The 11843-nt window shown below is 44.4% G+C and overlaps 1 protein-coding gene across 9 annotated transcripts in view; it reads left to right on the top strand.

Annotated features, from left to right (window-relative positions):
- Positions 1–2121: 2121 nt before the first annotated feature.
- The window catches only part of ZNF185 (zinc finger protein 185 with LIM domain), a 68596-nt gene continuing 58874 nt past the window's right edge, over positions 2122–11843 (top strand). For 2 of the 9 annotated variants that reach the window (XM_082207549.1, XM_082207547.1), the window contains exon 1: positions 2132–2339. The gene's annotated coding sequence lies outside the window, so the exon portion shown is untranslated. Of the gene's footprint in view, positions 2340–11843 lie in introns of all 9 variants that reach the window. The other 7 variants (XM_082207548.1, XM_082207545.1, XM_082207546.1 and 4 more) reach the window with 7 other exon arrangements.

The following is an 11843-nucleotide window of genomic DNA, read 5'->3' as shown; positions in this document are numbered from 1 at the left end:
GAGGTCAAATAATCATAATTGTGCTCATCAGTCTCATTTAGGGAGCTTGAAGATTTATAACCAAAGCACAAGTGTTAGCAAATCAAAACACAAGAATGAACTCCCCACCACCACCACCACCACCACACTTGAACTGCACAAATCAGGAAAGAATATGCATCTCTACATTTTGCAAAACATGTCTACAAAACTGTTGGCTCCTTAAGTCACATGGGCCCAGTACCCATGTCATTGCCAATGGCCAGATGATGGACAGCTCACCTGCTTTGTCCAGTTCCAGGAAGGCAGCCAAATGAAAAGTGGATTGTCTCTAGTAGGCTTCTATGCATGTCTAATGAACTAGGCTTTACTTGGCATGCCATAAACTGGCACTTGGATTTGTGGAGGGGGGAGTCAAGAGGTTGCTTTGGTTTTTCTTGTTATACGTGCGCTTCAAGCTTTCTCAAACCTTTAATGACATCATGCTTTATTTATGAAAGTGTTTATATCCCGCCCTCTCACAAAACATCAGGGCAGGGTATAGCAACCTAAAAATAAAAACCTTGAAAAGCAGTACAGAAGGATCTGGTGGCATAAAAGGTCTTCGAGATACGCCTGAAAATTAAAAGTGAGGATGACTGCCCAATTGTTGCTGGAAGAGTGTTTGAGCATGGGACCCCCAATACTTTTAGTAGTAGCAGTTGGTGCAGCTGTTGCTGTAGTTGTTACTTGATTTATGAACTGTTTCCAATGACCTCAAAAAAAAATATTAAAACATGTATAAAATAATTACATAGATAGGAACAAAACAGCTGCAGATATATATTTTTTAAAAACGCAGTTACATGGAAAACCATTTCAAAATGACAGCAATTGCATATTTTATATCAACTTTCTGGATCTTCCTTGTGAACAGAAAAATGAAGCAGGGAGAGAAAATGAACAATAAGAATCAGCTGTTAATGTTTTCCTTAGTTTCTCATTTTTACACTCTTTGGAAAACCACATTTTCACACCTCTTTGTGGACTTTTAAAATCCAACATGAAAATCCATACTTACACTTTGTGTGCGCACTTTATCCTAATAAATGCTTTGCTTTGCTTTTCTTGTGTGCACATTTTGGTTTTGAGAACAGCATCACAAAATTTGTAGAAGTGCAAATTTCAAAGGCTAGCCATGTTTCAGTTTGCATATTGGTCCAGGAAGTGCGAATAAGGTTTGCATTAAAATCTGTAGCTCAGTGGTTAAGCACCTGTTTTGCATGCAGAAGGTTCCAAGTTCTAATCCTGGCATCTCTAGGTAGGACTGAGAGAGAACCTTGCCTGAAATCCTGAGGAGCTGCTGCCAGTCAGTGTGGACAATATTGAGCTAAATGGGCTAATGGTCTGAGTTGGTATAAGACAGCTTTCTATGTTCATATGTCTTTCAGGAAAGGACCATAGCTCAGTGCCAGAGCATCTACTATGCTTGCAGAAGGTCTCAAGTTCAATCTCCCGTATCTTTACGGGAGGAGAGAGATCCTTCCTGAAACCCCGGAGAGTTGCTGCCAGTCTGTGTAGACAATAATGGGCTAGATGTACCAAATGGTCTGAACTTGGCAGGAGGTAGCTTCCTCTGTTCCCAAGTTCCTACAGAAATAAGTTCCCTAAAGTATAGAAATGCAGCAATTTTTTAAAGCAAAATAATACAGCTAATTTCTCAATAGCCCTGCCTATGAAGGTTTTATTAACTTTTTGGTGTGGAGATTCGCGTGAGAGCTATGTGCCTGTCCCTTGATGGGTGCTTTAGGTTTGTAGGCCTTGGTTAACAGCAGCTGAATAATTGTACAGAACAGGAAGAGGGAATTGATTCTCAAGATGGCTGTTTGCGAACCCTCCTTGAGTGCCAAGCCTTACTCCCCATACAGAATTTGGCAAAAGCAGAAAAAAAAGTGCTACCGTGACTTGGTTTCCAATTCTCCTTGTCAGCCTTGGGTATCTCTAGCGACAGAGGGCAGAGAATGTAAGGAATGTACTAGGGAGAGGCACCTCTTTGCCGAAGTGCAGGGGAGAGAGAGAGAGAGAGAGAGAAGGAGGGGGAGACTTTCTGCTGTGGAAAGAGAAACCTGTTTGATCCCCTGAAGGGCAAAAAAAACACACCCACATTGTCATCTCCCTCCCATAACAAGGCTGGGCCTCTTTTTTTGGCAAGGGCAGCCTTAGTTGTCTGGGACGCATTCTGGCTTGCCCACACCTCCGCCGCTGAGCGCATAAGGACTAGCAGGGAGAGCACTGCTCCAGCCACAGTTGTGAGGGCAGGAGTCCTGTTAAATGCGCGAGGACACCTTTGGAGAAGGGACCCACTGCCGCTGAGGTTACGAGTAAGTACCACCTTTTTGGTTTCAAAGATGAGAGGGTTGCCCTTCTTCCTCTGCTCTTTTTCTCCCTTGCCTTGATTATCCTTTCTTTGAGGTGGGAGGAAAGTCTGCCACCACAGATCAACAGCTTGTGGAAAGCGACTTCCCCAACGCGCCACCTGTTGGGCTCGATGACCCTCGTGGTCCCTTCCAAATTTACAATTCTATGAGCTGGCCTGGCTTTGAACAGTTATTTGGGCTGGCATACTATATATTTAAAGCACATTATTTTTCTTCAAAGAACCCCGGGAACTGTAGTTTGTTAAGGGTCTGGTGAATTGTAGCCATGAGAAGGGTAAGCCATAGTTGCCAGGATTCTTTGGGGAGAAACAATGTGCTGGCCCACAGCTGAAAAAGGTTGCTGACCCCTGCTCTAACCACTATGCTCTCTTTAGATCCCGCTTGGCAGCTGCTAGCAAAATCCATTGCTTTGTGTTAACAATTGCCACTTCCTCCCACCCACCCCACCCCAGCAGATTTCCTGAAATGTTAGCTTTATATTTTCCTCCAGTATGCAGATGCAATGATGTGAAATGTTGCTGTGGTTCTTATTCCTTATGCAAATCTCTTCCTTGGTCTCATTGCTATTTCTACTAATCTTTACAACAGCCCTGTAAAGGTAAGCAAGTCCTGGAGAAGAGGTGGCATTTGAGCCAAAAACACTGCAGCACTTTCTCTTAATTACAACACTTGCTGTGTTATATATACAGTACTGTGAACGTCTGTCTGCCATACAGCTGTTAGCATCATCAGTACAAAAAGTTGGGGAAGTAGGAGAAGGATTTGGCATCATTTTGCTGAGGGGTCCTCTGCCCTCCACCTTGCTGGAAGCACACAACAGGGTCAAAAAAAGAGAATTATGGAGTTGGAAGCAGGAGTGTCTGCTTGGCCCCCAACTGTGGGTGCCCAGGGCCGTGAGTGCCATGCAGCTTGCATGACCCTGGCACCAGAATTTGTGGGTGCCCAGCCCCTCATTGGGAATTTTGTGGGTGCTAGGGCACCCAGGGCCCCTATGGCTCCAAGGCACCTTGGCAAAAGCTCTGTGAATATCTTTGCGTGGGGGCGCTCCCAAATAGACACTGGACGTTATCATCAGTAACCCCATGAAGAGAATGCCGATTATAAGAGATCTGCAATAATGTAGATGTCAGGTGTTTTCTGTTTTTTAGAGACATCCCTCAATTGGTAATGTCCGACATTCATTTTTCATTATTTCTTTGCAGGCCTCCAGTGCCTTTTAACAGATGCAAAGCAGGCAGAAATTCAACTGGTGAAGTTCACCCAACATTTATCTGTGGCATTTTTTAACCCTGCTGCAAGGTGCTTAGGGTAGCGTACGTGGTTCTCTCAAACCTATTCTATGTTCGCAACATTCCTGTGTGGTTGGAGAAACACAGAGTGTGACTACTCCACGGTAATTCGGTGAGCTTTATGGCAGAGTAGCGATTTGTGTCTGCATCTCCCATTATGCAATACTGCCTTCTCAGTATGTGGGTGAAGTGATGAGGAACTTCCCCTGTGGGATTTCTGCCTGCTGTGCCACTGTTAAATCCTTGCCAGGAAAAAAAAAAATGGTGACAAGCCTGGTTCTCCAGTTCAGAGTTTTCACTTGTGTATTTAAACATCTTTTAAGTTGCTTTTCAAGGTAAATATCTTCCTATGGCAGCTTACAACGCACAATTCTAATTATACAATTCATAACTGTACAATGTTGTAGAAATCAGGCGAACAGGCACCAGTGGGCTGCAATTTAAGAAGTGCATCTGCCTTCCTGGTGGTGGTTCTTCCATCAAATTTTTGTTGAGAATCTGTCACAATAAGAAGGAAGGAAATGTCTGAGTAAGGGAGGAGATGAGAGAATGGGCAGTGCTGAAGAGTCCCTCCCTCAGCCTCAATTTTCCACCTGATCACAAATCCTGTTATCTTCCCGTCCTCACACCCAGGCCTGTAACTGTCATAATGGCAAACAGCACAGATGCTGTTGTGATAGCATCATAATAACAGGCCTTGTCCACATCCACGATTACCTTGCGTTTGCAGCTGTTTGTGTCCCCAATTTAATTTGCAGCATCCTCATTACCTTCCAACAATACCAATCTCAGTGTTTTCCTTTTGGTTCACAGATTATTTGTTTCAGTGCTTTTGGGTTGGTGGGCAATAAACGACCACTTTCTGCTACTGCCTTTTCCATTCCTACTACTTCCTCAATACTTCCATTTCTTTACCAGCTGTACTCAAGGAATCTCTACCCCCTTTCGATCCCTCGGATATGCATGAAACTGGGGAACTGCATGCACAAGCAATATTACAATTGCACATCTGTGTGCTTTGGACACTTCTCATGCAGGAAGTAAAAAAAAATATATGCACAACTATCGGCACACATGCCCTGTTGATACTTAATTGACATCATGAAATCAACAAATAAGAATGTTGGGAACGAACACAAAAGGGAATGCCCAGTCATATAATCAGGAATGACTGAAGTGGCTCCTCATATACAAATTCAAATGCACACAGGTGTGGACTACTCCAGTCTACTTCACATGGGGGAAAGTGGGCTAATAGCTAAATAATGCTCAAATGTAGACAAACCCATAGTTGCACCAAGGAGTGAGGAAGTGGCTTCTTTTATAGCACCCTCTGCATTCCATCAGAAAACCTATGTTCTCTGTCTGACTGCCTCATTTGGTACTGAATGCCAAATTCAATATAATTAAGAATCCATCAGCTTCCTCGATCATCTATCTATCATCTATCATCTATCATCTATCTATCATCTATCTATCTATTTATCTATCTATCATCTATCTATCTATCTATCTATCTATCTTCATCATCATCATCATCTATCTATATCTATCATCTATCTATCTCTATATCTATCATCTATCTCTATAGCTATCATCTATCTATCTATCTATCTATCTATCTATCTATCTATCCACCATCATAGTAATCAGAAGGTCCGTGGTTTGAATCCCTATGACGGGGTGAGCTCCCGTTGTTCGGTCCCAGCTCCTGCTCACCTAGCGGTTCAAAATCACGTCAAGTGCAAGTAGATAAATAGGTACCGCTCTGGCAGGAAGGTAAACGGCATTTCCATGCACTGCTCTGGTTCACCAGAAGCAGCTTAGTCATGCTGGCCACATGACCCAGAAGCTGTCTGTGGACAAACACCGGCTCCCTCGGCCTCCAGAGCGAGATGAGTACCACAACCCCAGAGTCGTCCGCGACTGGACCTAACGGTCAGGGGTACCTTTACCTTTAAACACAGAGTAAACATATTAGTAAACATAGAGGCAGTAAATACAGAGGTGCCCAAGTAGCCTCTCCTCCACACACCAACCAAGTCCAGACATGCTTAGCTTCAATGAGGGTATTGTGTCATGTGTCCAAACGTAGGGCAATCTTGGAAGTGTGTGAGTGTGTACCTTGGCATTTCTGAAATCAGGGTCAGGGAGGAGCAGAATATGATTTCCAGTCATTTGCAAGTAGACTCTCGGTGCCTTGTACCACCCTTCTCTGCTCTTTCTCCTAATTGTAGGTGGAGAATAATCTCATGCACAAGAAACAGAAATATGCAAAGATAGTTAATCTGTACAATATATGCAGGTTAAAGAAGTGGGTTACCTTATCAAAATTAATGAATTGATAAGTGTATGACAGGAGCTGGAGCAGCTCTGAAATATAAAACTTTCAGATCTGCGATGCTGCTTTATGCTTCGTCATACCCGATGCTCCATTTTATTCCAAGGGCTCATCAGCCCCAGCTAGCATAGATAATGGCCAGGGATGGTGGTGGGAACTGGAGTCCAACATCTGGAGATTCACAGGTTCTCGACCTCTTATGTAGATCAATATCAGACATGCTCTGAATGCTGTTGATTCTGTAGAGGCTCAGGCAGAGGGAAGTCTTTCCCAGTTCTCTGCTGAGATGCTTTTCATCCCTGGGGACTGAACCTTCTGCATGCAAAGTTGTGTGATGTATTCCGCCACTCAGCTATAATTTCCCCCATTTGCTGCAACCCACTCTCTGATGGGCTTATATGAAACAGTCTTATATTAAGACTTATTATATGAAACAGTCTTATAGTAACTCTGGCTCTGGGAACTCTGGTACCTCTTTTGACACTGTCTGTAGGGTGTGTGTGACTTTCTCAGCCATGGGACATCCTTTTCCAGAGATGCCAAGGATGGCGCATGGGGCTCCTCCAGCATGCAAAGTTACACAATGCCACAAAAGAGGATAATACTGATTTGCAACACTCCCCTCCAAAATGTCCTAATGTATACATATGGATACAGATTTAGAAATACAGTAACTTCTTTAATATGAGTAGAACTAAAATGCATCTCATCATAGTGGGAGACATGAATGTGACCATATGAACTTCTGAGAACATAAGGAAAGTCCTGCTGGATCAGGCCAGTGGTCCATCTATTGAATCATAGAATCATAGAATCATAGAGTTGGAAGAGACCACAAGGGCCATCGAGTCCAACCCCCTGCCAAGCAGGAAACACCATCAGAGCACTCCTGACATATGGTTGTCAAGCCTCTGCTTAAAGACCTCCAAAGAAGGAGACTCCACCACACTCCTTGGCAGCAAATTCCACTGTCGAACAGCTCTTACTGTCAGGAAGTTCTTCCTAATGTTTAGGTGGAATCTTCTTTCTTGTAGTTTGGATCCATTGCTCCGTGTCCGCTTCTCTGGAGCAGCAGAAAACAACCTTTCTCCCTCCTCTATGTGACATCCTTTTATATATTTGAACATGGCTATCATATCACCCCTTAACCTCCTCTTCTCCAGGCTAAACATGCCCAGCTCCCTTAGCCGTTCCTCATAAGGCATCGTTTCCAGGCCTTTGACCATTTTGGTTGCCCTCTTCTGGACACGTTCCAGTTTGTCAGTGTCCTTCTTGAATTGTGGTGCCCAGAACTGGACACAGTACTCCAGGTGTGGTCTGACCAGAGCAGAATACAGTGGCACTATTGCAGCAACTTGTTCCTGCAGTGGCCAACCAGAGGCCTGTGGGAAACCTGCAAGCACTCTCTGGTACCTGGTATTCAAAGATATTAGCCTAGAACATAAGAAGTGGTCATATATGGAGCCAGATCATTGGTCCATCTCACTCAGTATTGTCTGTACTCTCTTTGGTTTCAAATGCTGGTCTTTAGCAGTCCTACCTGGAGATGCCAGAGATTAAATTTAGGACCTTCTGTAGGCAAAGCATGTGCTCTCCCCTTGAGCTGTGGCACTTTCCTTGTGGCCTTTGTGGGCCTTCTTCGTCTGCTCTTTGGCTACCAACTATGGATGGGCAACTTCAAGGCCTCTGCAGGTTTTCCTTCTTGCAGCTCTTGGACTGCAGGGCCCTTAGTTAGAGGATGCTTTCAAACCAAGGACTATCATCTGCGCAGCAGGACACTTGGCTGCCTTAATGCAAAGCAGATGCTCGGCCATTGAGTTAATAGGCCCTCGTCTAGTTGTACATGGGGGGGGGGGATTGCTTTTCATTGAGCAGTGACTTCTCTGAAGTGAATCTAATAAGATGCCTTCTGCTCTGTTTATTACAAAACAAAAACGAAAACTGATTGGCAGCAGATCTCCAGGATTTCAGGCATGAGACTTCCCCTGGAGGTGCTGGGGACTGGACCTAATCTCCATTGCTCTATGCAAGCTTTTTTCCAGTGACACACACACACACACCCTCCCAACGCTTCTTCTATTTCTGTAATTGGGATGGAAGGCTGAGTCTAGCGTAGGTAGCATTCCTCTTCTAATTGCTGTTCCTGCTAATGCTGAACAGAGTTTATGCCTTATTGATTTGATCAGATATGTGCATAAAATTGTGGGGTATGAATCATTTGTTTTGCTACCAGAGAACTTTGATTTATTAATCAGTTGGCTTATTATTATTCCACTTTCCTTATGGCCCAAACCCATCAACTGTCAGGGCAAGGCTGCATGTACATTGCTGCTTACACCAGCTCCAGCGCACTCCCACCACTGGTGATTGAAGCAGAGTACAGATGACAATAGCCACATTCATAGGTATCCTGTAGCTTCTTGAGAAATCCCCCTGTTTGAAGTGCTTTCCTTCAAACCATCTTCCGTCTGATTTGAGAACAGAAGCCATGGTGCATACATTTCAGGCAGCTGTTGTGCATAGAAAAACAATTCGGATAATGCACATTAGGTGAAGACATCCCTGCTGCCTCTCTGATCTGCACAGCAGTGTAAGAATATGAACCGCAATGCAAGGTGTGTGTGTGTTGACCTTACTGTGTTTCAAGCCACTGGTGTTTGCATAACCCACACTTGCAGTTCTGTCCTGTACGAAGACACAACTACCATTGGCTCAGATGGCTTTTAATGAAGAGTTTATTAGACACATTTGTTTTGTTTGGACCTGTACTGTATATTACCTGCTTTCCTGGAATGTAGTCTACAGCAACAGCAGGGGTGACTGACCGGAGGAAGTAATCAGCCTGGCAAACATCTCAAATACTCACACACTTGCATGTGGCCCCTCTGGGATACCACTTGAGGGAGGCGGACTTACTCCCTAGTCCATCAATGTTACAGACCAGGGGTGAGGAACTTTGTTCAGAGTGAGGGCCGCATTCCTTTCTGGGCAGCCTTCTGGGGGCCACAGGCCATTGTTGGGTGGGACCACAGGCAAACGTGGGCCAAGCAACCCACATAAGTTTTACCGTTGTACAGTAGGCTACTTTTGAGAAACGCCCCTCCGTATTCTCCAACCAGACAAGTGAAAGTTAAGATCAGAATTCAAGGAACATTCCAGCCAGGCAATTGCATTCAGGATGTGAAGCAAGGCCAGCAAGGGGTATGGCCTTAGGAGAATTATAAGGGCCAGAAAGGTTGGCCTCAAGGGCCACATGCACACACACTTGTAAATGCCCCCCCCCTGCAGACCACCTGTGATTATTCCTATGGAGCAAAATTCCCAAACCAGTTCATTGAGATTTTCCCTATTGTTTTCCAAGCTCTCTTTTCTGCTTCCTAAAGCAACTTCATAGGGACGCGGGTGGTGCTGTGGGTTAAACCACAGAGCCTAGGGCTTGCTGATCAGAAGGTCGGCAGTTTGAATCTCCCGTTGCTTGGTCCCAGCTCCTGCCAACCTAGCAGTTTGAAAGCACATCAAAGTGCAAGTAGATAAATAGCTACCACTCCGGCGGGAAGGTAAACGGTGTTTCCGTGCACTGCTCTGGTTCGCCAGAAGCGGCTTAGTCATGCTGGCCACATGACCCGGAAGCTGTATGCCAGTGAGATAAGCGCTGCAACCCCAGAGTCATCCGTGACTGGACCTAATGGTCAAGGGTCCCTTTACCTTTAAAGTAATTTCATAGCTTCCAGCACTGCTAGTCTTCCCACTGGAATCTCCTTGGATGTTATCCTGGAGTGTATATTTTGAATACTTTGAATGATATTTATATATATAATTGGCAGGTGGAGAATCTGATGCCTTTCTAATTCCTTTTTCTTATCTCTCCTTCAATTTTTATTTTCTGTGACTTCTAATTTTTGCTTTCTTCTGCTAACTCTATCTGTATTTATGTTGTTTTGATGTTTCCTACTTTGGGTTAATGAAGATACATACAGGAAGGTGATGGATGGAAGATGAAGGGACTGGGTAGGGAGGAACTCCCAGGGTAGGAGGGGGGAAGAGGGGAGAAGCTCCCAGGTGAGACCTGGGAGGGCTCACCCTTCTTTGTGTGGAATAAAGGTTAAAAATACAACCTTGATAGAGGGCTTTTTATTATTTCCTTCCTTCCCTGCTTCTTTTTCTCTATCTTTTTTCTCTATTTTATTTTTATTTAGATTTGTTTGGCTTTTATTGTGTTCTGTGTTGAAAACTTTCAACTGATTATAAAAAGGATTCTAGATGGAAAGGGGCACCTCTGTATACTTGTAATATCCCTATTTAAAATGCTGGTGGTATTGACCTTTAAAGATTATTTGAAGGACTCCTTAAGCTATACAAAGTTGCCCAGGTTCTGCTTCAGACACTCTGTGCAAGCCTACATGTAAGATCAATCAGATTGGTGAGCATAAAAGATAGGCCCTTCTTGGTAGGGGCTCTGTGGTTACAGTACACCACCCCAAGTGGTATGTGTGTGTGGCTCCATTAGCAGAATAAACATGTATTCAATAGGTACTAAGATCCCCAAAGGGTCAGTACCTGTCTGATAACCACAGGAAAGGAGTTCCAAAACACTGGGGCCATTGCATGAAAAGCCCTGCTTGGGTTCCCATGGAGCAGGACCTCTGAGGCATGAGGCATTACAATAGTGTGTATACCCTGGTGATCTCAGTGATTGCACTTGTATACCTTTTCCAAACGTAAAGGTAAAGGAACCTCTGACCATTAGGTCCAGTCGTGACCGACTCTGGGGTTGCGGCACTCATCTCACTTTACTGGCTGAGGGAGCTGGCATACAGCTTCTGGGTCATGTGGCCAGCATGACTAAGCCGCTTCTGGCGAACCACAGCAGCACACAGAAACACCGTTTACCTTCCCGCTGGAGCGGTACCTATTTATCTACTTCCACTTTGACGTGCTTTCGAACTGCTAGGTTGGCAGGAGCAGGGACCAAGCAACAGGAGCTCACCCTGTCACGGGGATTCGAACCACCAACCTTCTGATTGTCCTAGGTTCTGTGGTTTAACCCACAGCGCCACCCGCGTCCCTTTTCCAAAGGTATTCAGGGCTTTTTAGGCCGAAAGACGTTAACCTGGTCCAGTAGTAAGGATTTACATTTAAAGGTGAGCCTACTTAATTTTCACTTTCCGAAACGGTACATGAACCAGAACAGAGCTGTCTGTCAAAAGTTGCGCTCTGCTGAATTTTGCAACGCAGCTCTCCAACTAAGTAATGTGTACAAAAATGCAAATGCCAGAGTATAGTGTGCATTAAAATAAAATGTGTAAAAAAATGTATTGCAAAAATGTGCGTATCAGGAGGAATTTGCCCTAAAATGCTGATGAATTTGTTATGACTTTAAAATGATTATGCCCTGGTGTGGAAATGTGGAGGATTGAATTTAAGACTGGGAAAATGAAAAACTGGGAGGAACTGAAATTGACAGATTAATCCATCCATAGGGTAGCTTAATGGCAGCCAGTGCAGATCCCTCAGCACAGATGTTACATGATAGTGATACAGGCATCTCCATTCTCTGCATTCTGCACCAGCTGCAGCTTGTGGACCAAGCTTAAGGCAACTCCATGTTTCGTGCATTACAGTAATAAAGCATCAAAGTTACTAATGCATGAACTGTACCCTGGAACATCAGGAATGTTTCGGCTGTTTTACTAGCCAAAGCTGGTTAAAGGCACTCCTATGTATTGAATACACCTGAGCCTCCTTCAACAAGGCAGGGGATTTCCCTAGACTACAAAGTAAATGCAACCCTGTCAGGAGCAGGTAACTGGCCTGTTT

This window comes from Podarcis vaucheri, assembly GCF_965113315.1.
Source record: "Podarcis vaucheri genome assembly, chromosome: Z".
In the NCBI taxonomy this organism is placed as follows: Eukaryota; Metazoa; Chordata; class Lepidosauria; order Squamata; family Lacertidae; genus Podarcis; species Podarcis vaucheri.
This window is presented reverse-complemented; position numbering and strand designations above follow the sequence as displayed.